General features: G+C 41.1%; 1 protein-coding gene across 3 annotated transcripts in view; it reads left to right on the top strand.

Moving 5' to 3' along the window:
- brinp1 (bone morphogenetic protein/retinoic acid inducible neural-specific 1) overlaps positions 1-27553 on the top strand; it is a 252612-nt gene that overhangs the window by 92451 nt on the left and 132608 nt on the right. The window lies entirely within an intron of this gene.

Below are 27553 nucleotides of genomic sequence, written 5' to 3'. Positions count from 1 at the left end.
CTGCATCAGAGCCGAAGGAGCACGTTTTAAAATACATTTATTTTATCAGTTAGTTATTAACTTTTACTATTTTTAGCAACTTGCCCGATTGGGCAAGTGAGTTGTTAGTTTACATGCCCGACCTTGAGTTTTACTTGCCCCGGGCAATCGGGTAATCCTTATTGTTGAGCCCTGAGTATGTAACCTGTTACTGATTACAAGCTACAAGAACAAATTATGTAAATTCAATTTCCTTTACCACAAACTGCATTTTGTGAATACTGTGATTTCCTTCACTGTATAAGGTTTCTTTCAGACATGCACCTCTTGACGTAAATATAACGGCAGCTTTAACTTACTACTGAATCCTAGTATGACAGCATCAATTATTTAAGTGCCCAAAAATGGCAAAAAATCAAATGTGACCAAATGACTGACTTGAGGCGGCATGGTGATGTGGTGGTTAGTAGCAGTGTCGCCTCACAGCAAAAGGGTTCCTGGTTTGATTCCGGGTGTGGGAGCCCTTCTGTGTGGAGTTTGGTCTTTCCCGGCTTTCTTTTCCCCTGTGGGTTCCAGGATAAGGGCTGTCTGGTCATGTTGGAGGGGGGTTTCCTCAAGGTGTGCCCATTCCAGCCCCATTTCCTGCGTTTGACTTGTGCTTCAAGTGGTTCTTGTTGTGTGGTTTGCCAGAGCTCCTCATTTGTTGTTGTATTTGGCCAGTATATTCCCAGGATGTGTCTTAAGCATCTGTTTTGACCAAATACCTCTTTATTAATACTGACACAATATTCTGGGGTTGACTATTGCTGCTTTCACAAAATAGCTAATGAGTTGTTGGATTAATGAACATCAGTAATGTGGATATAATGACTAAGTGGTTAAAGGCTAATAATACAACAGCTAGAACAGTCTGGTAAGTTCAGAAAATTAAATCAATTTACTGTAATACAGCCTTTAAAACCAGTAAAAGACAACACTTACAGTGTATCCATATCCAAATCTTAGACGCTATGGAGTCCCATATCACGATATTGATAAAATATTAGTATTTTGCCCAGCCCTTTTTTTTTTACATTAGAGTGACAAACCCTCTAGCAGCTGTTGTAATTATAATGGGAACAACACAGGAAGTCAGGTGATGTTATTAGGGCTGTCCCGAATACCATTTTTGGGGCTTTGAAGCTTCAGTGGTAATTACTTGCAAATATTTAAAGCTTCTATGGGATGCAACGCTACCGGTGGGAGAAGGGGAGGGTAATGATAATCAATCATATTCATGTATGCCAATTAACGAACCTGATTTTAGTAGGACCTAGCACCACTGCATGTGTGTGTGTGAGAGACCGTAATAGGGAGGGGGAAGAGAAGGTGGAAGGTGGACTATTGCACGCATTGTTTCTGTTAGTTATTAATAACTCATAATAATAACTCATATCAATAGATGCAAAGCATGTGTTTTACTACATTTGCCAGCTGTGGATAACCGTCTGCAATTTATCTCACCTGTTCCTTCTCCTTAATGGACAGCTAGAGTAATTGCTTGAATCGGAGGTCATTGACTGGCCTCATTTGTATCTGACACTGACCACCTCTTTTCAAGTTTCTCCAGCTTTTCACTGGTGAAAAAACAAAACAAAACAAAATATATGAATATTGATTTAGACATCAAATATCATGGCAAGGATTGAAGCTTTGAATCTTCACAGCATTCAGGTCAGCCCTAGTTATTTTAGAGCGTCAGTGTACGTGTGGGGACGATGTAGGGTTGGATGGAGTCAGCAAAACGTTAGATAGCTCCTTACCGTTTCAAACTGACAATCAGCGTTTTTTAAAAAGCATGACCAAATTTGCTTCCTAACCTTGACCACATTTGTTCTAGTAACCATGATGACAAAGGTCCCCCAACCTTAATGTAGTAGTCATTTAAGTCAGTAGTCATTTTAACCCAAACCATGATGTCTGCCTAACCTAAACAGTGTACTTAATTCAACCCGTATCATGATCTTTCCCTAAACCTAACCAAACCTTGATGACCATAAAAACAAGTTTCAACAGTATTGTGACAGTTTTGGAAGGTGCAGACAAATGATGTTGTCGTGCAGATGGGTCCATTGGATCAGAAGACACTTCCATGTGTCGTTCTAGAGTCCATTGTAAACACTGTATGTTGTCATTTAATTTGGAGGACTTTGCAGTATAAGACACATTAATGTTACAAAGCACCATCACGCCTTATCTGAGTGGCATGATTGGATATTGTAGGATCAGCTGTGTAAAATCACTGGCAGTGTATGTATATTTACAGTACAATACAGTGCTAAATGCTTTCGTCTGAAAACATCATCCGGGCAACATTGTGCTTTGTTAAAATGTAACTGCTGAAGCAAAATGGACATCATTTGCAGGAGACACAGTTGATTAGCGCTGCATTCTTTTTCTGCAACAACTTAGTGCTGTAAAAGGCGCTGCGCCTCTGACTCCAGAAGTAGCACATGAATGGCCTGACACAGCACTTTCACAGAAGTACCAGCCTATAGATTTTTTCTATGTACCTGACCTTGCCTGTGCCGGTATATGTGTGTGTGTCTCCTGCACTTTGAGCATCCTTTGAGTGGCTGAGGCTGAACATCTGCCACCGCAGCTGACATGTATATTAATTAGAATTTAAACACAGATCATTCATGTTCACTTATGTCAATTCTACACGTCCCAATGGGTGAACCATTAGTACATTTGCATTCCTAGTATGTGAGCTTTACTGCCTAAGCACCGCATCCTGTCACACATAGCCTGGAGGATATTGACTGGAGATCCAGGCATATTTGTGATCATTTGGCATTGCCTTCAAGGCTGTTGCTATGGTTACTCTTATAACCTTGAATCACGTCTTCAACCGGTGCTCATGTATTTGGTCAGCTTAATTTTCTGCTTATCATTCATGCAATGGTTATTTCAAATTTACTCAATGAATGAATGATGAGAAAGAAAATATTAACTGAGTTTCATTATGACCTGTCTTTTCAAATGATGTGGACTCACCGCTTTAGTTTGATTTTTCACGACTAGTTGTGTTTAAAAGGCAAGTTCACACCGGAAGGCTGTAATATTGTTCTGGACATTATGGAATATAAATTGAATTTGCCTCAGGATGAAGAATATGATTAACAGACAATAAATAAAATATTATATCACCTCCAGGCCTGCGCATATTGCTGTTATTGCTCGGCCTCTGTAGTCATTATGTTTTAAGAAATGTTTGAGCGCGATGGCATCAATATTGCTAACTTTAATTGCAACTATCAAGGTCTGCTGTTTTTCATGCAAAGTTTGCAATGTGTAAAAAATGGAACCAGCTTGAGAGCCTCCACCTTCCGTGCTTTGAAATTATGAAATTATTATGACATTACAAGATAATAACTTATGTGCAGATGGTTTGCTGTGGCCTGTAGTCTCCGCTGTTATGTTCCAAGATCACTTAAAGTGAAAAACTGCTAATTTTTCCAAGTATTTCTCAGTTAAAAGTGGGGGCGGAGGGCTTAAACATCTCAAAAAAGCAAGAACTAAAACTGAGCCCAGCTAAATCCCACATGTAGTGTCCACTGAAGATGAAACAAGCAAGCAGATGTTAACTGAAGGACAGTGAAGGAGATGGAACTGTGTATCTTAGACTAACTCTAATGAAGAAATCTGCTGAGAAGCTAGCATCTACAATACTAATGGTTACACTGTACAACCATTACTTTCATTCCACAATGAAATAAAATAGTGTTCAATCGTAAGACCTTGTAGCGAAACAAAGAAAAAAAAATCCTAGTGTCATCTTAGGGCACTTAATGGCAAATATGTTATTCTCACCCATAAAGAATACCAGCTGTGTTATTAAAAGTTTTTCTTTTTAATCCTGGATGAAAAAGGTCAATCTACAAAAGCGCTCATAGTTTGCAGAAAGAGGGTTAGGTCAACTGTCAGCACGGGTTCTGAAAAGAGGATCAAGCGTTGCATATTTAAAAGTAGAGAGGGAACTGTGGCCAGAGAACTAGTAAAAATAGACAAAACGCTGAATCAAATTAAGTAGAAACTCAGTGGGGCAAATTTATGGGACAGATTGGGGACTGCGGATTGCAAAAACATTTTTGCAGTTTTTAAAGTAACTTCTTAATTATTAATAATTGTACTTAACATGTTTATAAGTGGGAGTATGCTTTGAGATGGCTGCTGCTCTTTGCACTGTCATATAGGCATCTTCATATTAAATTCCAAGTTAAAGGGACAGTTTGCCCCAAAATCAGAAATACATAATTTTCCTCTTATCTGCAGTGCTATTTATCAGTCTTGATAGTTTTGCTGTGAGTCGCAGAGTGTTGGAGATATCGGCTGTAGAGATGTCTGCCTTCGCTCTTATGTAATGGAACTAGGAGGCACTGGGCTTGTGGTTCTCAAAGGGCCAAAAAGAATCATTTGAAAAACTTAACAGCAATGTCTTTTTCCAGAAATTATGTAGGACTATTTTCTTTCTACCGAACTACAGCCACTAACCATATCACCACACAGATGGAAGTGTGTGTCTACTGCTAGCTCGCCTAGCACCACTGAGCTAGCTAAAGGCCAAAATACACCAGCAGTAATCGCCACGCGTCAAAAAATATGCCCCAATTATTATCGATGTACAACCTCACACCGGTGACAGCCAGACGCGCACACTGCACTTTACGCCACCGTCTTATTTCCAGCCTCGCTGCCCCCAGAATTCAATACATTTTTCCCCCACTCGCTTTCTGCTTGCACATACCAGCTCCCATAGCAGCTCCTTCCTCTGCTCCTATGGCAGCTCAACTCCTCTGCTCATCATGGATGCATAAAGAGAACTCTGTAGCTGTTGCTGTGTCTCATGTACGATGAAGAATGGATGAGGAGAGACTCGTTGTTGAGGTTGAGAAATATCCTGAGCTACACGACCCACAGTTACATCATTATAAAGACAATGGCCAAAAAGACATTGCCTTGGTGAGTCATAGCTCTGGAGATCAGCTTTTCAGGTGAGAACTTTAATTAGTGGGTGTCAACACATGATTTTAAGCTAACGCAGATCTTAAAAGTAGTAATAACTTTGTGTGGTCGTCTGTTAACGACCTGTAGTGCGACGTGTCTGGTGTGTACTAGGGGCAGCACTTGACATGCATCACAGGAGGCACCATGCTGTAGCGCCACTGTTATGTTTTCAGCTTAATGTTTCAGCTCCGCAAAAGAGGACGCCATCAGTGTGTACATCTTGTGCTGTCACAAGCACAGGCCTTTTGTCCATGAGTAGATGCACGCTTCCTTCTGTGCTTTGATATAGTTGGTTTGCGTAGTTCAGTAGAAAGAAAATTGTTCCTACCAAGGGCTGTAGATTATCTAGAGTAACCAGGTCATGATTTCAGGAAAGAGACATTGCTGTTGAGTTTTTCAAATGTTTTTTGTTTGTTTCTTTCTTTCTTTCTTTCTCCAAAACTAAAACCAGAACAATCTAGACTGATAAATAGCACTACAAGTAAGAAGAAAAATATGTTTCTGATTTGGGGGGTGAACTGCTCCTTTAAATTAAGAAAATGTAGTCACTTTATGGTACACATTTACATTTTATGCTGCAAGACAATTAAAGATAGTTAACTATGGTTTCCTTACACAAACAAACCAAACATTATGTATGCATTTGTTCATGATTTCGATCTCAAAAAGACACACAGCTCATGCCTGGTTTCAGACTTAGCAACCACAGGCCACTTCTCCAATCAAGTCAGTCTTGATATCAAGCTAATACAGTACATACACATGGCCCATTCTTTGGGCCTGGTTCAGCTCATCTACATCACCAAGATGAAGGTTTCTGGCCCATGCGTTACATACTGTATTTACCTCATTATTTCATAGGTAGACTGCTTGTGATGGTAATGCCCGCAGCCTCATCCCCACCTGGTTGCCTGCCGACTCAACTAAACATTCAAATTCTCCAATATGACAGGATGGAACAAAACAGTCTCACTGCAGCAGAGGCTGTCATGCACTGTTGGACTCCATTTGCCTCTACTTTGGTTTCCATGAAGGCTGTTGGGATTACTAATAAACAATGGCAGTGGGTTGCCACCTGGCAACCTATTGTGATTGCCTGCTGGAGGGAGGAGACCCAACCAGCTGGCCATTCTTTACCGCTGGTGCCAGCCACTGTCCCTCACACTGCACATGTGTAGTTTTCAGTAGAGAGGAATGCCTGCTCTGTTGTGCATCCATCACCCTGTGTAGGTTATAACCCTGTCAGAGGCCGGAGGCAAGACTTGTAGTGTATGTTTATAATAGCGGCTTACCTGTGTTCGGTAGAGAGTGTAGTATGGTATAGTTTCGTGCAGTGTAAGCCAGTGCCATTGTGCTCTGGCTGCAGCTGCCTTAAGTGAGTCTAGTACTGCAAGTCGCACTTCAAAGAGGAGACGATTGGAGGGTGAATAAAAGCTCCAACTCAGTCAATTGGCCCTGAATTGGCCGAACTTAACTGCAATATCAGCAGTGCAAAAAAAGTGGCTGGCGTGGTCAACTTTTTTCTCGGCTTAACTTGCTCAGCCCCTCACATTGACATCAGGGCCAGGTGGATAGGGAGGAAGTGGAAGGAGAGGAGGCAGTGTGCTCGATTTATCAGTAATTATGGAGTGCTATTTTCTCTGTCTCCTATCTATGTCTGCCCTGGGAAGCAGTAGCCATTCTTTAATCTTGACACCCGGTGATCATGTAACACAAGGAAGTGCCTATTAGAGGTGGAGAGAAATTGGAGGGGGCCTCTCTCCTGATCCTCTTTCAGGGGACTCGGGTTGACAGAGATGGGGAGTATGGGGATACATGAGCGAAGGGAGAGGGGGAAAGGGGTTGACAAGAGATGGTAGTTGAGGTAGCGAGGACAATTATGGAACTGGTTTTCTAAGCTCAAGAGGTTTAGTAAGGATGTGGGGTTAAGGGGAACGTAGGGAATCTTCAGCAAGCTTTTCTGCTAGCGTGAAAAAAAAAGGCTTGCCAAAGGACATGTGAACTAATTTGATTTTTTAGATGAACTAAAACAACTGTAATAATGTGAAATTCAGTTGTAAAGCAGAGCAGGTCTTTATGCTGCTCCCTCTGGGCTTGCTTTGCACTGAGTCAAACGCAATCAAGGAAATGTCGGGGGTAATTATATTATGCTTTGGGATGATTGTGTATCAGATAACATAAATCAGCTGATGGAGATGCAAGCGAGGCCAAATGTTGTGTTTTAATACCTCTTTTGATTTTAGCTCAAGATTATATCTGGCAAAAAAAAGAGACTGAGAACCTCAGTAAAAAGAGACGTGTTTCTTTCCCATTGATTTTCGCTGCAGTCTTTTAATGGATATGCAACATCCAGACCCATGAAGCCAGACACATGCAGGTCATTCTCTCTCTGTTGATTCTATCTTAATTGGGTAAAACTGGATACCCCTACTGAGTCGATCCATATGCAGGAGAAAATACATCAAAATATTCCCAATTTGATTAATTCCGAAACACTTCAGTGGGTGACACACTTGTTGGCTTCAATCAAAACGGCAGAGGCATTGGAAATACACATTGATTGAGTCTTTTAACATGAATAATTTGTTTTCTCAACTAACTGCAGTGCCGCCAGCGCTGTGCCAACCTGGCACCTCACTCCATTAACAGTCCTCTTCTAATTTTGGAGTAACATGAAATCACCAAGTGGCAGGATTATTATAATCAGTCTTATATGTTGTTCTTCACACAAAGAAGACAGACACAGACAGATCCTAAGTGTTTGAACTATGAATAAAGAATCACGAATCAGCCCACAGTGGGCCTATTTGTTCCGCTGAAATGCCGTTTTAGCACGAAAAAACCCTGCAAAATCTGACAAGCATGCCTGAGCCAGACGGGGGAATGATTTGTGTTTCAGTCAGATTTGTGTTTGAATCAAACTGCTGACAGTGTGCTGACTGCGAGAGGATGCACAGCGTGCACTGTAAATACAGAGGCATCTCATATATGATTTAATCAGCCACTGTATACTGTGATTCACTGTGAACGTGTTTGGCTATATTTAATTCCCCAAAAATGAATTATGGATGTAATGCTACACTGATGTGGGTATTCGGCATACTGTGATGTTAAAGTTACATCGTTTTATACGATGCTTGCTCGACATTTGCTGTGTGGTGAAAATATGTTTTCCTGCACGGTTGCCTTCAAATGTTCTTGTTTCCCCTGATTCTGAGTTGATATTATGAAGGCTTCTGACACTACCCTTAAAGGTGCAGTTCACCCCATAATCAAAAATGCATATTTTTCACTGTTAATGTTATAAACAACACTGCTCTCATACCATCATGTGTCCTTTATGATGGCATGGATACAGCTAATAGATGGCGATAGAGGGCAGAGTCAAAAGTTTCACACAAAGACACATGAGGAGATGGTAGAGGAGGTCTTTATATTGTTCCTTTAAATGGAGGCAGCATTGTTGATAGTGGTTGTCTGTTAGGCAGTTAAATAAACTGCGACATGTGGATGGAGTATTCTTTTCACTATATTATTGATTTGTTCCGTTCCGCCATTATTTGAATTTCTTCATCGTCTCCTGTGGTTGTTTCTAGCTTGAACTATGCTTCACTGCCCCCACGATCTCTGGTGGAACTGCTCCACCTCAACTCTATCCGTAAGCTTTTAGAAATTATCAACCAAAGAAAATCTTGGTCGACTAAAGTTGCACACAATCTTCAAATAATCGATTAGTCGTGGGAAAAAAAAAAAAATCTGCACGTTAATTTTACTTCTGCGGTGGTGTGTCTGTGTCACTCTGCAATTACACCTCCAAAACACTAGTCGGCGTTGGAGGACTGTGTTAAGTGCTGTAAAGTTTAGTTCAAATCAAACTTTATTTATATAATGTTAGTTGATTCAAAACACACATTAAATATGGCTTAATAGAGACAATTTCAAACACAAGCACGCAAACTGGCTTCACTATAAATCTCAGAACTGACACGCAAACACTTGTCTTTATCTGGACACATTTCCCCCACCAGTACAACATGCTAACGTTATTAGCACAAGTCTATGGCATTTTATATTGTAAAAAATAGCCTAGCGTCTAGCAATCTTTTCCTCTTCTCATATAAAACCAGGGACAACAGCAACATGTAACAAAGGTAACGGTACATAATTTGGCTCCATTACAGCTCACATCATTCACCGACAAAACAACTGTCTTATACTGAATACGTTTTCCAAGCGAATACAACATGCTAACGTTATTAGCGCCAGCCTATGGCATTTTACATTGTATATATTAGCCTAGCTATGAGCGATGATTTACTGTGTTCATATGAAGCCAGGATAAATCACACACACGACTTAAAATGGTATTTTAGTGGAGGCTTTGCTGTCTTCACAATTTATTGTTTCTTATCTGTGAAATACAAGTAAATACAAGCTTTGTTTCCACTGAGGGAAATGATTTCAGCTTACAGAAACAGACAGGAGGTCTGCGTCACCACGACGCTGAGCGTGAGGGTGGCCGAGTTCAACTTTCTGTCAACTTTCTGTCAACAACAACGACTAATGAGAATTTGATCGGAGGAGAGCATAGCGACCGAATAATCGACTAGTCGACCAGGAGACTACAGCCCTATTAGAAATTGTGCACAAATACGGACAAAATGAACGCAGAGTACAGATAGGCTCTGTCCGTCTCCATCTGTGTATCTAACGCTAAGCATAAATGAACCCTTACCTGCAGTGCTGTTTTGGTGTGCGTTACAGTGTTGTTGATATCGGTCATAGAGATGTCTGCCTTCTCTCAAATATAATAGAACTAGATGGCACTTGGCTAATAATTCACAAACTTTGTTGTTAGCAGTTTCATGTGGGAACTATTTTCTTTTAACAAAACTACACCTGCCAACTCTGTCATTGCGCACAAGGAAATGTGCATCTACTGGTAGGAGAGCCTCAAGCTTGTGACAGTACAAAATGTAAACATTAATGGTGTCCTCCTTGGCTAAATTGTAATGTTAGCTAGCCAGTGGATGTATATAGGTGCATGCTTTCTTTTGCACTTTTGTTAGCGGGTATAGTCTGCTAGAAAGAAAAAAAGTTCTCTGATAAAACTGCTCACAACAAGGTCTGTAGATTATCTTGAGTAACCAGGTCATGATTTCAGGAAAGAGACATTGCTGTTGAGTATTTCAAATCTATTTTTTGGTGTTTTGAGCACCATAAGCTGAGTGCTATCTAGTTGTATTATATTGGAGAGGAGGCAGACATTTCCACGGCCAATATCCTCAACTCAACAGCTCAGATCAAAACAGTCTAGACTGATAAATAGCACTTGAGAGATCCCTTTAACCAAAGACGTGCCTCAAAACTGGGGAAGGTAACTGAGTGTCAGAAAAAAGATGGTTCAGTTAAAGTGATTATTCTAATGTAATTACTGTAGCAGCAATCAGGAATTGTGTATGTAAGTAAACATTGTCCACATTGTCATACTGTCACTTAATCATGCCATTGTTGACCTAAGTGATTATATGTGTAGCCTTCTGTAAAATATGACACATTACAGATGTGTGTTTCATTGATTCCACTCATCGATCCTACACTGCTGCTCACTCAACCACACAGATACACAAACAACATGTTTTTTTCCGACAGAAAAACATTGATTAAATCTAAGGGGACAAGGACCAGCACACATTTGCATATATATGCACACGTTCACAAAAAGCACACACGTGTACCATCCCCCAAAGACCTGTGTGCCGGCTTGCTGATGGAGCCGGTGTTGTTAGTTTTAATGATGGAGAGGCCAGTCCAGGTGAAGCTAGCCCGAGCAGTATCCTCTCTGGTGTTCCTGCAGACTCAGCACACCAACATGACACCAATGTAGGGCAGAGAACAGGCAACGCGGCATATTCAAGTCACAGTGGTGAGCATAAAAAAAAAAAAAGTGCAATGGTAGTAGCCTTTGGCTGGATAACAATCTGGCTACAGTGACGGAACAGCAGTTCTGAAAACAGATCACATTTAAAAGAGACACGGATAGTGACATCAGATTATATTCTGCCAACGTACTGTTGAGCTCAGGAGAGATTTTATAAAAATGTGCTTGTACTTTGATGCTCCGTTGCAATGATCTTTTGTTCGAATGGTTCATCAGACAAGCCTTTTATCATTGTAATTGAGCTTAGCGAAAGTTTAATAAGGAAGACTACTTCATTTTTAATTCTTTCACCTCTAGGCTACTCTTTCATTCATTACTCCTTCCAAGCCACACCTCTTGGCTGCAGTCCTTTCATTCCCACCTCCCTCCATTATCACATCACTTTAAAATTCAAGAGGCAACCTCCTCGTAGTTCATCATCCAATCAAGTCAGCCTAAAATTCACTCCTTCTCTCTTACCCACATGGGAGATAATCACTAATCAGTGCGCTCTTTATTAACCCATTCAACTTCCTCAAAGGCTCACTGCTTCCCAGTGCCTCCGGTCGCGTTTTTGGGACTTAAACGAAAACACTCTTGCCACCCCTTTCAAAAGTTGTACCAGACACACCGCGGACTAACACATAGTGTGAAAACAATGATTCCACCAAGCCAGAGCCTTGTCACAAAAGAGGAAATGGATTACCAAAGCTTATTTCCAGACCAGACAAAGATGGTTCTCCCAGCGGGAGCCTCACTTAAGCATAATTTCTCTAAACAGCATAACATTACTGTGAACAAGGTTTCTCCACATTTGCTCTCCAAAAAAAGCCAAGCAATCAGTCTATGATCCATGATGACCGCCCAGAGCCTGCAAAAGAGACACACACACACATAAACTGATGCTTCATATGAACAGTAGATTGGGTACAATCCAGAAATTCACACTGGGATCCACACACAGCTTGCCATCTAAAAAAAAACATTGAAATACATGCAGTTATTAGAGCAGATTACTGTTTCCACAACAACCAAAAGTTTGATTCTTCTGGACATGATGGCAAAAACATCTTCACTGCAACAATTATCGTCTGAACCAGTAAAACAGGCTGAAACCAGATTCAAATTAGAAAACAAGACAGGAGATTTACATATAGGCAGAGGCATTTTTCTGTTATTCTCATGATGTCACTGTGATGTTCAGCTGTTTTGCTTTGTCTGTGTTTAAAAATACTCTTCCTCTCATCACCTTGTTGCCCTTCCATCTTAACCCATCATCAGAACTCCTCTGGCAATAAAGTCTGACACAATGGCAGAATCAGCAAGCTACAATATTACGCTGAGAGCCATCCATTGTCCACTTATCAGTTATAATACCTTTGAGGAATGATCCACTTTAAATGTATAATTTGAAAATCAAACCCTGCCTGTAGACTTGAAAGGTATAGCTCTGAAAACATCCGCTTTAGCCATTAAGAATTCATAATGTTTACAGTTCCAATCGCTACCTTGTGTTAAAACAAATACATCGACATATTCTTACTCCCAACATGTCAAATATTGACGCTTGGTTAGAGGCCCTACATGTCAAACTATGCTGCTCAGGGTAGCCTTCTAGCAACACTTTTAGACCCTCAGGGACGGCCAGTCAGTTTCCACTCAATACATGCATAGTGTCTTTCCTTTTAAAATAAACTAGAAATGTACAGTTTGTACTTAGTAAATGCATCTGTAGTTTCAAAATAAACTGTCTATGTAGGTTTACGTCATTAGTTTAGGCAACAAAAGTACGTACAATGCGGTATGGTACTAAGGTACAGAATGCAAATGTGCAAATCCTATGATAGTGAAGGAAAGCCCACCTTACTCTGCCTTCCTGTGTAACCAATCTACCGTTTTTTGTTTTGTTTGTTTTTTTGACAATAATTAGTAGCTAGTTCCTAAACTGTTCAGGCACAGGGTACTTGCTGTAGCTCTGGTTGAGGGTGAGAGGCTGTCAGCAAATAGTTTGTCGGGCACAGGGAAACGGAGATCTGTGTGGGCACATGAGACCCTAAAAAAGAGGGTGGATCACGGGGAGTACCACCAGTTGGTCCAGGAGCTTCACCTCGATGATGACCGTTTCCAGGTTTATTTTAGGATGACTCGGGGGCAGTTTGACAACCTGCTGTCTATCGTCCGGCCGTATAGCTTGTGGTGTCCAGCAACCACTACCTCCATTGTTTACCAACTGTAAACTTGTTGTGACCACCACAGACGGCCCGCCTCTCAAATCATCTGATTGGACAATGGGAAAAAGATTACTGGAAAAAAAAAGATGTGGGGTGCTTTTCTGCTCTAAGTTGACGTTTTTTCAACTCAAGGAGTTCAGAGTGCTCTGGCAAAAACACCAGGCACCTAGAGCGCAGGAACACGAGACGCATTGCAACGCAAAATCCCCGAGCAAACGGTTTCATTCTCTTTAAAAATAATTACAAAAAGCTGCCTCCAGCTGCTAAAATGCTTTCTGTGTGATCGGGGCCTTACCCTGCCTCTTACTGGCTTACCCTAACATTCTTACCCTAACCTTAACCAATCCAGTCAATGAAGGCAACGAGTACTAGCCAATCATGGGAGGAGTAGGGCAGGTCATTCCTTCAACCAGCCTAGGATTTGCAAATGTGCGTATGGTATTGCACACGTTAGGTTATCAAAAAAGATCATGGTTTGGGTTAAAATACTTACGTTTCTTAATAACGAAGTGACATGTCATGTGACATACTACACTACATTCTCAAAATAACTTGTTTATTTTTGGATTCACACGGGACACGAACAGCAGTCTCCCGGGTGAAAGTCCTGTGTTTGTTTGACCTGTCCACCATTTATCTCTTACAGATGCTAAAGGGTGCTTAGGTGCTTAAGTCTGTACTTGACAAGTTAGCAGTGAGAGAAGGTTGAATATATCTCAGTCTAGTTTACGTCAGTTCCTCCCTCCTTTTTCCTTCATGTACCTAAAAAATAATCTCTCTTTTGCCATTCTTAATAAATATATATATATATATATATTTCCTAGATTTTTCTAATATTAGAAAGACTAATGTTAAGCTCTCATCTACTGAAAGAGTTTGGTAAACTGTATAATGAACCGCTGAATGATTGCTCTGTACATTTTCTGTGAAGCCTGTTTTTTTTAGACACTGCCACTGGGGGGTGCCAAAGTCAGACATTTTTAAAAATCTAAATATAGCAGCTTTAATTTAATTACCATTTAATGTACAGTACGTGCATTATACCCTAAAGAAAGGTGGGATTACCTCTCGCTATTTCACCTCATGAACACTTAGATTGTAAAGAGGCATTTGCTGGCTTTATTGGAGCATAACCATTTGAAGAAGAACTCGGAAAATCACCCCTGTTCTTCTGTGGCTCACAGCACACATTTGGAAAAATTGGTCTGTGAATTATTAAGCAGCTGTGGGCATGTTGTTATTGGCTATCATGCATTGAGCTTTTACTTGGTGCTCATAACCACAGCTGACTTAAATCTCTATATAAGGACATGCATTTTACATGGCTTATGACTCAGTTTGGTTCCATCTTCGAAAGGAAGGAGGCCAAAGAAACGCTGGAGCATGGGAAATGAAAATGCTAGCCTTGTGGCGAAAGCCTCTGAGCTACGGGATGAAAAGAGGACAGCTTAGGGGAGGAATACAGCGACAGTAGAATTTCAAAGGCAAGAGGTCAAGAGCACTCTATTTTCAATCTTAACATGGGAAATGGGTACAAGTTGGCTGCTATAACCCATATCAAGGGCACGTTTTTGCAAACGATAACCTCCCAAGAAGAGGAGACGAAATGTGGTGCAGAAAAGAAAGAGCTTTTCTCAGCAAAAATTCACAATCCTTTTAGTCATATCAGGCCTGAAAATGTCTGCTCAGGATGCCTTTGCGCATGTGGATCTATATACTGTATGACTATGTGCGTGCATGTGAGCGTGCTTGTGTACTGTATATGACAGAGCATCCCCCCCAAAGCTGTAACCTTTTCACTAGGTCTCTCCTCTAAGATACAGTGAAGCACCTCTCATTTGAAGCACTCCGTAAAAAGGACTGAGGGCCATGGCGTGACAACATCTCCCACAAATAAACTGTAATGAAAAAAACTCTGACCTCCATTTTTTTTTTTTTGATATAATTCTACAGAGATGTATCTCTCAGATACATCGGCTAATTGTATTTCATCTGCAATTAGACAGTGACAAACTCACATATACATCCAAATGAACTATTTCCATCCAGTTTGTGAGTTAATTGTCATTGTCCTTGGCACTGCAGAGCAATCACTAAAAACGCTCCTAGGGCTAAACGGCAGATGCACCCAATTCATCCTGAAACTACAAGCAAATAAAACAACCCATCCCACCCTTTTAAAGAGTCCTTCTTATATATATATGGTATACCACAGAAGTAGTGCAGCATTGAATATAAAGAAGAGACAAATAGAGGTATTCTATGCGCGTCTTCATGGAAAAGAAGCTGTAATGGACACCGCAACAGTAAATTGCAAATGGCATACTGTAGGTTAATAGATGACACTTAATTGCAGTTGACATAGAGTAAGTTCATTCTAACTGTGAGGGAGATTGAGCCTGGCACTGAACAAAACACCCTTAGAATATTGATATTCATGCACAGCGCTGACACGAGGCATACGTAACACGGAGCGGTTTAGCTTTGCAATGCTTAATTTGCAAGGGATTGAGATGGGAGCACTTTTTTTTCCATTTTCACCATCTGCTCTGTGTCTCTGCAGATTTTGCTGATTTATGGAACCCACTGAGTCTGTGCTTGCTCCTCTGCTTTCCTTCCATTTCGCAAATTTATGGCTTTGAATTAGGAACAATAGTCGCGGTGACCATCGCCTTAACACCCCCATTCTTTTCTGTTGCCGGTGAGCAAGGCGGTTGGTCAGATCAGGGAACTCTTGCCAAGGTCTCGGGATTAGCAATTCGTCAAAAGGGTGAATTGGAAAAGTAAACATCAAATTGGGAAGAAAATGAGGTCAGTAAATTCAGGGATGGCATTGAATCAGAGTGCGCGGAGCAAACGGGGGGTAGCAAAGGGGAACAAAAATAACCCACTGCAGCTGGACAAAATCTCTCTCCACATAATGCCAGTGGTCCAGTCTCTTGAGAGGGCAGCAGCTGTTATGTATTTCTGTCAGAGAACCACCCCCCTGCTAAAAAAAAAAAAAAAAAAAAAAAAAAAAGTGCAAAAGTAGAAGGTTGTCGTGAAAAGGTTAGGTGAAGCAGCATTAACACTCAGAAATGTGCTGGCGAAACATTTTCCATTATCTTTCGTTTTTTGTCACAGACGTTTCCCTGTGATATATAAACATCTGGGGGTAGAAATTGCTCAAGTATGACGGTCGTTAGGAGTGCAAGTGAGGGAAGGACGAGTTTGAGTGAAACACATTGTTCTGCTCGAGCTTCATCTTGTGCACGCGCTGATAAAAATCCCAGGATGAGAAAACGAGAAACATTTCTTCTCCCTGCCGGAGTCCTGTACCTCAGATACTGAAATGGGATGAGCAAATCATGCCCTCACCCTGATAAGGTGATACTTCCCTCACATATGTCTGCAAAATAAAATGCAGCTCCGCAATCCAATTGCAGTCTCACAGTTGCCTCGCAACAACACTTCATCACACCCTGCCCTGTGGCACTGATAGTGAGATGTGAATAAAATGTTACAGACACAAGCAATTATGACAGATCAGTCACAGAAGGGAGAAAAGAGGAAGGAGGATCTGCTGTTTAATTCTGCTGGTAATTACAGTAGAAAAAAAAAAAAAAAGAAGGATATATTAATGGGGCCTGAGGTGAGCTTCACCACAGCTCCATTAAATGCCTGTTTTTTTAAGTGAATGCACAGATTGCACAGTTACAAATGACAAAGAAAAACAAATGTGAGCATGCACGGAGACACTTTAGAGAAAAGCAGCACCTTGGGTGTATTTATATTATACTTATCTTACATGCGCTCTCTTGGAGATAAACGCATTTAGGCTCCCTCTGAGACGTTCTTTTTCTCCCTGTTCATCCCTTCCTTTGGTGGAAACCTTTTGAATCTATTCAGTGGAAACCATACAGTGGATAACATCACTTGACATTTACATGCATGAGCAAGGAGGAACTGCAGTGCGAACAGTGTCATTTACATCCTCCCAGCAACTCCTATTCAGGCTCTTATTCATGTCAGGGGGCTCCTCTGGGTGCATTTTGAGTGTGACCAGCAAAGGGAATGGAATTCGCTCTGGCATTTTTTTGCCTTTAATCTCACATTGTTTTGGCGTAACGTCAGAGACAAGAGGTAGCATGCAAAATCTGTTAAGGTTGGAGCATTTTATTTGCCCCTCTAATGCCTTTGGAGAGGAAAGTGAGAGACAACATATTCAAAACAAAGACTGTGCCCGGCGAGGTAAATCGAAGGAAAGCAGTCAGTGGTTTCTCATCAATAAAACCACAGAGTAATTAGAGAAAGCACTTGAAAGCCAATTTGCGAGTTGACAAATGATCAATCTTCATCTGTAACGCAGCCACAGTAGCATGCAGCAGCAGTGGTGGATGTGGTGACAAATGGCGTGCCTGTTCTTGCTAGCATCTCATTCTCTTTGGTGAAAGACTGTGATGCTGGCGAAAGACGTAGGAATCCTTCTGTTTCTCCTATCAGTGCAAAGCACCTTCTGCTGGAGTGAGATGAATACAGGAGCAAATCACGACTGTTATACTCTTTTTCACTTAAGAAACATATGTTAGTGATAATCAGTTCAGCTGTCCCATTCATAACGGTAATGAAAAGGTGAGCTGTGTGTATTAAAGTAACAGATTGAGGGGAGATATCTGCATGGGAAAAAAAAAATAATTCAAGTGTCACAATGTTTTTATTTCCCCTGCTGCAGAATCCCTCATGAAGCAAATGAATTTCATTTTTATTTCATGCTAAATTTAATTGCCCTTTCGGTTAGCCAGTGTGCTTAATTCATCTGAATCGCACGTCCAAAAAAACCTTATACCTTTACCGTCCACAGTGTTTGCTCTCCTGCTCACTCCGAGACCTCATTAATTAGTTTGCTTTATGACAGAGACAGTCCCTGTTTAAAACCCTCTCGTAAACCTCCCCCGCATCGCTGCTGTTCAACTGGGCAGCTATCAAATAAACCTTGCAGCACACTCCTTGCACTGCTTCACATGACAGATGCAAGCGGCTCCCCTCTGCTGCTCCTCTCCCCGGCTCGCATTGATCCTTCCCCTCCCTGAATAGATTTGGACACAATAATTCAGCAGCCAGGTAAATTGGAATAACTCTGACCATTAGTGAATTAGTTTGCTCTTTAAAATCAGCCATTGATCCCCGAGCTGAGCTGATTGGTTGCTGACCAACCAGAGAATTTAATTATCAAACAGAGTGTTGCTTGCTCAGCCATGTTTTCTGAAGGTCAGGGTGCCACTGCAGTCCTTTTTTTTTAAGAAACGACAGCACCAAGGCAAGAGATTCGGGGGGGGGGGGGGAGGAGAAAGAATCCAGTACAAATGAAGTTAGCCACGGCCGGCCCTCCCATTCCTCTGTTGCTTCCCAGCAATTGCAAGTGGCAGACCATTACTACGCCTTTCCAGACACGGCTGTGAGCTGTGCAATAATATTTCTCAGAATTCACATGATGGTTTGGCATATTTAGATGCAACTCTGCTCTCGCTCTCCTCATTCTGTCATTCCCTTGCATCAGTCTCACATAACCCTTTAGTCCCATTGAGGTCATATTAATATGACTAAGTTAAAATAACCCAGAGGAGTATAAAAATTCATTTTTAGGCTGCCAGCCATCCATAACCTTACGTCAAAGGTTTTGCTTCACTACGCGCATTATACCTGTATCACTGGGAATTAATTCGCTCTGAGGCAGTCATGCTGATAACAGTTCAGAGAGAACTCCATTTGCTTGTATCCATACTGTTCCACCGACAAATAACGTAGAAAATAAATATTACATTTTGGTGGCCAGGTGTCACGCACGAGCTATGGGTAGATGGATAATGCAGAAATACATTATAGCTGCTCTAATTCCCTTGAGTCTACCTGTCTCCCTGCAAAAGGCTTCATTCTACCCTGATCTCTTGCCTCCCTGGGATTTAGAATACAAATAAGGAGAACAAGCCTCCCCATTCTTATGAACTTTATAGAATAAAGAGGGACACTTAGGGCTCCACACAGGGGAGAGGGGAATTGATTGGCAAAGCTAGTGACGGGACCAGAATTGAGATTGAATTCCCTTGAATGAACCAGAATGGAGGAGGAGTTGCGGCATGAATAAGGCTGTTTAAAAAGAGGATGGAGAAAACAAGCCTCCCTTGTCCCGTCTTGTGATTTCCTGAAGCAGACATCCTCCCCTTTTTACCCTGCTTATTCAAGGGTAAACGTGATCCACTCTCTGTCTCTTCCTCTCTCTGTTTCGCTAATCCACTCGGCAAATAACCGTAATCTGCAAATAACAGAAGATAAAGAATATTTCTGACGTACCAACAAACACATTTGCGGAGCACACGCGAGGTTTGGGATCGGTGTGAGTTATGATCTCATGCAGTGACAGGACACAGATACTTCAGGATGAGGAGAGGGTTTGAAAAATTAGATTTTGCCACGAGGTTGATGGAGTGCAGTGGAGTGGACTGCACAACATTTGCTGCATTATTTTTTTTTTGTTGAGTAATCAAACAAGCACTCTTGAAATGTGAATGAAAGTGTCATTTGTTACCACTAACACGTTTTAATGGATTGATTGGACCATCCCTGCAAATTTAGACTCTCAATATCAAAATTGAGTGCATTTAAATTTGTGCATGAGGTTTTGGAAAGGGTGATGAAAGCAGTTTTTATCATAAAGAAATAATATGAATATGTGGAATGGGATGGCAGGGTATGGCTCTAAATTAATATTTTTTCATTATCAAAAGGTTTTTCTGAAAAAAGTCTCTGGGGAAATATCAGGTACACTCCTTTTCATCAGATGTCTGCGTTTGATTGACAGCAGCCGGCAGGGTGCCAGAGTGCCGGTGTTACACCTCAGGGAGCAACAGACAAAGCAAACAAACTCACCCTGTAGCCCACATGTCATGGGCAGACAGCATGTTGTTAGTGGTATTGAAAGGTAAGGACCACACCAGTATCTAACCGGACCAAAGTGACATTTGCAGGTACGTTAACATGCTGTTTAATGTGCTGCAGCTGAGCAGCTAATTAGCTATCTAGCCTGCAAACTGACGTTAGCGGTGCACTTTTCCCTGGTGAATGTTTGTTTGGTTGCTCGTTCGGCAAGCTAAAGACGAGATGTGTTAATGTTTGTGAATTAGATAAGAAGGGGACTTTAGCAGCGAAGCTAATGTGGTTGTTCTAAGTCTGTGGCTCTTCTGTTATGTAGCTGGCTGCTGTCTGGCTGAGTGTGATGTCTGCTCTGCCTGTGATTGAACAGGAAGGTCTGTTATTTATCTAAGATCTGAGTGGCTGCATCAAAACAATATACTGGATGGAATTTTTTTCTTGGTATGGCAAAGACATGAACCCCCCCTACTTTGCCTTACTCTGCATCTGATTGGCTTACCCTGACATTCTTACCCTGAGGGTACGGTGACACATGAGCGAAGGGGCAAATAGAAAATTTGCTTGCAGTGGCAAAGCAATTTCGCAACTTCGTGTAACGTGGATTTCAACTTTGGTGATCTTTGAGCGGTGAAGTTACAGACTCAGCTAATGGCAAAAAAGTTTGTCTGGTTGATCCCGAACCAGCCGACATTGTATGATATTGGCCATGAAAAATACAAACTGCATCACATGAGATATGCTGCTTGGCTGGCAGCGACTTGAGAGACAGGCATAATATGTAAGATTATGGAAAAATGTATCAGTAACATCCTATTTCTTGGTATTTATTAGCAAGCAAGCTAACATTCATTTGTTCACTTGTTCACCATCAGCATGAATATTGTTTCAGCAGATGAAAGTCACTTGCTTACATTCACTCATGTTTGACTGTGCCTTAATCTTACTACTCTTGCCTAACCCTAACCAACTGGGGGCAGCAGTAGCTCAGCCCATAGGGACTTGGCTTGGGACCTGGAAAGTTGCCGTTTCAAGTCCCCGTATGGACAAAGTATGGTAGCTGGAGAAGTGCCAGTTTGCCTCCTGGGCACAGCTGGGCACCGAACCCCCAACTGCCCAGGGTTAGGGTTAGGCAACACATTTTCACTCGGACGTCATCACATATCGACATTTGGTCATGGACTTTCCACGTTTAGATATGACAGGGGAGGTACCCTGGCTGCGATGATTGTTGATGTTCTGGGACTCTGTGTCAAGTTCTGCCTGTTACATGTCTTCTTTCAAAATACACTTCTGTTTTCACAGGAAATTTAACGTTGCATACAGTCTCTTGGATCCATCCACCACCTCTCCTACCCGACCCAGTGCGACTTTTACCACCTTAACTTTCCTCCTTGTCCCGCCTTGCAGTGTTGTCACGATACCAAAATCTTTGTTTCGGTACCAATACCAATATGAATTTCGATACTTTTCGATACTCTTCAGTACTTTTCCTAAGGAAAAGTCCTTTTGGATGCAAACCTTTAGAACAATAAATAGTAGGGGTGTAACGGTACCAAAAAAATCATGGTTCTGTAAGTACCTCGGTATGGACGTCACAGTTTGGTAACTCAATGTCCCACCAAGTTTGTGTTGTCTCGTGTTGTCTCCCTTTGCGAGGCAGACTTTCTCTTGTCTTTTTTCACGTGCGCCAGCTGCGAATGTTGATACAGGTGTTGTCATACACACCACTTGCGCAATCTGTGCTCCAATAGGAACAAGAAAGGCGTTTGTGTGCATAAATGAGTAAAATAAATTAACTAAATTAATGAATTGAATCAATTTCAAAGTACCAGTATTTTCCGAATGCAGTTTAGTACCATTTGGAATACTCTAGTACCGCGGTACTATTTTAGTACCGGTATACCGTGCAACACTACCGTCTTGTCTCCCCGTGACGCTGCCAGGCATCGTTAACTATAACAGAAACCGGCTGAGTGTCATTCTGAAGTTAAAGGATGCCTTTTTTTGTTGGTTTCTGACACCATGCATACCTTTTAAAGCATGTACGTATAGGTCCTTTTTGTGTATTTAGTTATCCTTTTGGGATTAATAAGGTATACCTTCTTCTTCTTCTTCAACCCAACCAAAGGGGCAATGAACCAATCAGAGGGAGAGTAGGGCAGGTCAAGCCTCCGCCATCTTAGGAAGAAAAATTGGCATACCAGATGGTCATCCATTGAATTAATGCAGCATGGGGGTCGTGGCTAGATGGCAACCCTAGATTTGTGAACCTCTCACGAGCCTCCTTACAGTAGTCACGTCTTATTGCACCAGCAAAGCCCCAGATGTTTTATGTTGTAACAGCGCTGTGGTCAATGTCTGGTTAGGTTCAGACACAAAAAGCAGTCGCTTAGGGAAAGATAATGGTTTGGGTCAAAATGATCACATGAAACATGGAACATGACATCTCCCAGTTTTTGTGAGTCAGGGTTGCCATCCAGACATGACCGTTTGGCTCACTTCAAGCAATCCTGTTAGGGAAGCCTTTTTTTTTAGCATATCAAATCCACTTGGCTGTATACTGGGGAAAGAGCAGGACGCCATCATCCTTTCAATGCCACCCTGCTTGTCTTTCTCCAACCTACTCTGACCTTGATGTAGGTGTTACTCTGGCTTCTGTGGCTCTTTGTGTGTACCAGAGGGATTGGGTGTACTGTTCTCAAAACATCCAGAAAATGCCGTTCTTTATGACGTACATGTAAAGTCTCATTGTTTCTCTTTTTTTAAATGTGTATTTGTCCAGTGTCAGTGCAATTTAAGAGTCTAATCAAATCCAGGATGCTTTTCTCACCATGACTTGACCTTTGAAATGCTGAAGAAAGATCGCTGATTTCATGAATGCACACGCATGCCCCGAGATCTCGTCACAAAATTTCCACTTTTGAGCTGGCTTTGCAGATAGAGTCACATCCTCAGCACCAGTGAGGGACTGGCTATAGTGGATGGCCCCCATCCAGTTGTTAAACTGTCCCCGCGGTTCCCCGCCAAATTATTTGGCTCTCCTTGTGATGGCATTGAACTGTTCCCTACCTCGGACAACAGTTCTCGTAGGACCTGGGCACTAATTATTAACCAAATGTGTTATCTCCTCCCAAGCTAATTTAACATCATCAGCCCTCAGTGGCTTGTTTACAGTGCTGATTTGCTCATGGTGAGTCAGCGCTTCTCGCACGCGAACATCAGTTTATTCCTGAGAGAACTTTTTTTTTTTTGTTTGGTAAATGCTCCCGACTGTTCTCCGTGGCTTCCATATTTAAACTCAAAGAGCAGCGTGGTGTCGAGTCTGCATATTTTAAAGGGGAGAATAAGGCTGTATCTGATTCCTAATCCCAGCCGATTTCCAGCTGTGCAGTTGGTGCACTGCACAACATGGCTCCAACCCCCCAAAATACCAAAAGTCCATCACCTTACCCCATGCGAGCAGGGTTTTTTCACTAGTATGCATTGATTCAGTGAAGCGGGGCCTTCAGATTCAGAAGTGGGAATGCAATACGCTGATTCTGATCAATCCAACAAATGGGACTGGTTTAATACTGAGAACATTTTTCACATAACTAGAAAATGAAAGCATCCATGTCCTCATGAGATCTTCATAGCCACTACAACTCATATTTGTCCAGCACTCCTCTTTATGACTTGTCGCTGTTTATTAAACCAGACTCCCTTTTATCTCGTAATATATTGTGGTTTAAGGTGTGATAATGTTCACATGCAAAACCCACAAAGCAAACAAGCAGAAAATCTGGCACGAGATGAATACCATTTAATGGCAGTCCATGATAGGCATACACATACAGACACAGGCTTATAGAAAGCAGCACTGAGAATTAACTCTCCTCATGTGGCCGTATGAATGTAAATGTACTCACTGTGGGAGGTTTCAGAGATTCAGACAGCAACGACGCCTCAGGTGGTGAAATGACTTAGCCTCTGGGTCAACCTCAGAACTAATTTTCATAGTAGTGGGGCAATCAACAGCACATAATGACTTACTTCAGGGTTGAGGTTCTGTATTTATTTGTAAAAGTGAAGATTAAAAATTAAGAGATTTTAAGGGGCATGTAAAGCAAATGTGTGTCTACATTGTGACCTTATTTGTTTGGTACTGCCTCAGTACAAAATAAATTAGACTGCCCATTCTTGCACAGATTTAAAAGGATTAAGTCATCCACCAACCAGCTGTCTTTACCAAACTGACAAGTTTAGCAATAATCTGTCAGTACACCGTTTTTTATTATGTGCAGTTACTTTTCAAATACCAGACAGCAAAATATGAAAGTATCTTTTGTGAGAAAAAAAACACACACGTCTTAACACGTCTTCCACACAGTTGAATATATTTGGCATCATACTTGTGTTTGGCCATGCAGTCGAGCTATTTTGCTGTCTCTGTCGAGTTGTCGAGCTGTCAGTTACTCACTCTGCGGCAGAAAACGGCACTTCAGATTTTAAGCTCTGTGCCAGAGATTCACTGTACTTCAAAATAAGGTGTATTTTTTACAAACTTGACACATTTGTGAGTCACTTGTGGTCCATTCAGAATGGACTCGCTACCCACTAGTTGGGAACCACTGCTCTAGACCGTCTTTACCATATTTGATTCAACACATATCTATCCTGGGCCAAAATAATGAATTATCCATTTGTTTATGTCAATATTCAATACCATTTTTTCATGATATGCTACCAAAGTGGTGCTGGTGGGGCCTAATATTAACTAGCAAACTCAGGTTTGTTAGCATAACTCAGTTTGGTGAAAATGTGCATTTTTTTAAAGTTTGGTTAGTGATCCACCCCTAAAAGCCACTGTAAAATCTCAAGATACAGAACTTATAATGGGTTTTGAAATACAATTCCATTTAGTGTTACATGCTGTAGAGCCATTTCAAGTTATATATTTGGTTTATTTTAATTAAAAAATGTGGTAAATGGTAAGCGCCTTTCTAGTCATCCGACCATTCTCCCATTCACACACACAGTCATACACTGGTGGCTGAAGCTACCATACAAGGTGCCACCTGTTACTCAGTTTTTAACACACTCACACACCAATGGAACAGCCATCGGAAGCAATTTGGGGTTCAGTATCTTGCGATTAGTGGACGACCCGCTCTACCTCCTGAGCCACAGCCGATGGTCATGATCGATGATAATAAGCGATCAAAATATACTCTACAGGAAACTAGAGACCATCTTGTGATGGGATGACACCAACCACCATACAGCGTTTCGTGATTTAAAACATCCGTCCGTAAAGATGGCCATCATTGTGATCTCCACTACACACTGTTAAAGTTTCATGAGCCAGGTGCGTAAAATCTGTCAGGAAGGGGGGGCAATGGGCCCTTGCTACCCTCTATTTCCGAAGTTGTTGCTCGGATCACACCCATCTTAAAACGTGGCCTTCATTGTGATCTCAACTACACACCTGTAAAGTTTCATGACTGCATCTTGTACATTTGTGACACTTGCTTTGACAAAAACAACCAACACATTCTCACTCTGACCCCATCACATATCGACGTTTGGTCATAGACTTTCCACATCCAGATATGATGTGCAAGGTAACCTGGGTGCGTTGATTGTTGACGTTCTAGGATGCTGTGTCAAGTTCTGCCTGCATTGTCGTCTTTCAAAGTACACTTCCGTTTTGACATGAAATTTACAGTTTACATACTGTCTCTTTCAAAATAAATGCACTACATCAGTGCAACACCGCGACTGACATTTTTTGCCTTCAACAACAACAAACATGGTTAGATTTTGGAAAAAAAGAACAGGGTTTGACTTTATAATTTCATGGGACGTCAACACTGCTCTCCGGGTGACGGTTAGCGTTTGTTGGACCCGTCCACCTCCCCTTCTGCATATGAAACTTCTATTATAGTTCCTTTTACAATAGGTGTTTCCAGGACTACATTTCATCATGACGACAACAGGTGAAAACAATACCAGCCCTGCTGTCTCAGTTGGTAACAAGTTATACCCTCATAGATTTCTTCTGTATTCATTAAAAAGTCAATGAGAACAAAGACGGTCCCATTCAACCTTCTAAATAGTCCTTTTAAAATGCCTACAATGTGAACCGCCTTGTCAAAAAGTGAAGTAATGCATTGAACTCAATTAATTAGCTATTTTTTAATATAATTACTCACTGACATGTTTTCTCATGCACTTTTTTTCATATGAAAATTCACACTCACACCCTGCCTTCACACAAAGGCATATCATTATCAATCCCCTGCTCAGCCTCGTCCCTCTCTATCAGATTATGTATTGTTTCATTTTGACAGCCACGCTCAAATTAGTCTTACGTAATTAGCCTAAAACAGGCCTGTTCAGTACACTGTCATATTTTGTCATCGCCACTGAGTATCTGGTTGATAGGGTGAAAAAGAAGGCTTGTTTTCCTTCTGTCAAACGTGCAATTATAGCTGAAACGCACTATTCTCAGTTGATAGTTGAGATTTCATTACAATCAGTTTTAAGAACTGATTATACTTCAAATATGGCAGTATAATTATAATTAGTTACACAAGTGGATATATTCAAATTATCCCAGATTGTTCTGGGTCCTTCGGAAAGTAGGTGAAGCAGTGTTTAAATAATAAAATACATAATTAATTTAAGGCGTCATAAGAAACTGACACACTAATTTTAACTGTGATATGACACGCAAAAAAAAAAAAAAAATCCCCTTTAAGTATGCTTCTATGATTTCTTTAACTTTTTGCAATCAAGTAGTTCATCATCTATTTAACAGGGAAAGATTAGGTCCATTAAATTCTCCCTGCTCTTTTATGATGTGTTATTGTCTAATAAACCATGAAAGGGGGAGGATTTTTTGCATACGGTAGCAGTTGATAGCACACAGTTGGGTGCTCCACGGCCAGGGGCCAAAGTTCTTAAATGCAATTACTGATGGAAATCGTTTCCTTATCAGTAACTAAGAGACATAATTTCACTGCCAAGTGGAAAATAATGTTCACAGTCAATGCAAAATGAGGAAATGTATCATTTTAATGTTGCGTTTGAAATGGTGAAATGTTTTTAAGATTTTTTTCCTGATTTTTTTTTCTTTTCATTAAGCAAGACATGATGGAGTTAAATGTGCTTTTTTTTGCTGTGTAATGGACTTTAAGATTATTGCATCTCCAAACAAATGGGAGAATATGCTGCATGGTACTGTTCAATATATCAGAATATTAGTTACATAATAATATTAGTTACATTTATTCTAAATTGCCTGATCCAGTCAGCGTTAGTTGTATAATGTCTGCTGCTGTCGAGGATTTTTTAAATAAAGCAACACCATGAATCTGGCCTTGTTAAAATCTGTTTTTAGACGACCTGTTCTTGCTACTTTGCTGATCCATGTGTCCAGTTTTTTAAAAATGCATTGTCTCTAAAATATTTATAGAGCGCAGGG

The sequence above is a fragment of the Epinephelus moara genome, chromosome 9 (genome assembly GCF_006386435.1).
Source record: "Epinephelus moara isolate mb chromosome 9, YSFRI_EMoa_1.0, whole genome shotgun sequence".
NCBI lineage: Eukaryota > Metazoa > Chordata > Actinopteri > Perciformes > Serranidae > Epinephelus > Epinephelus moara.
Note: the sequence above shows the minus strand (reverse complement) of the source record. Positions and strands in the feature narration are given on the sequence as shown.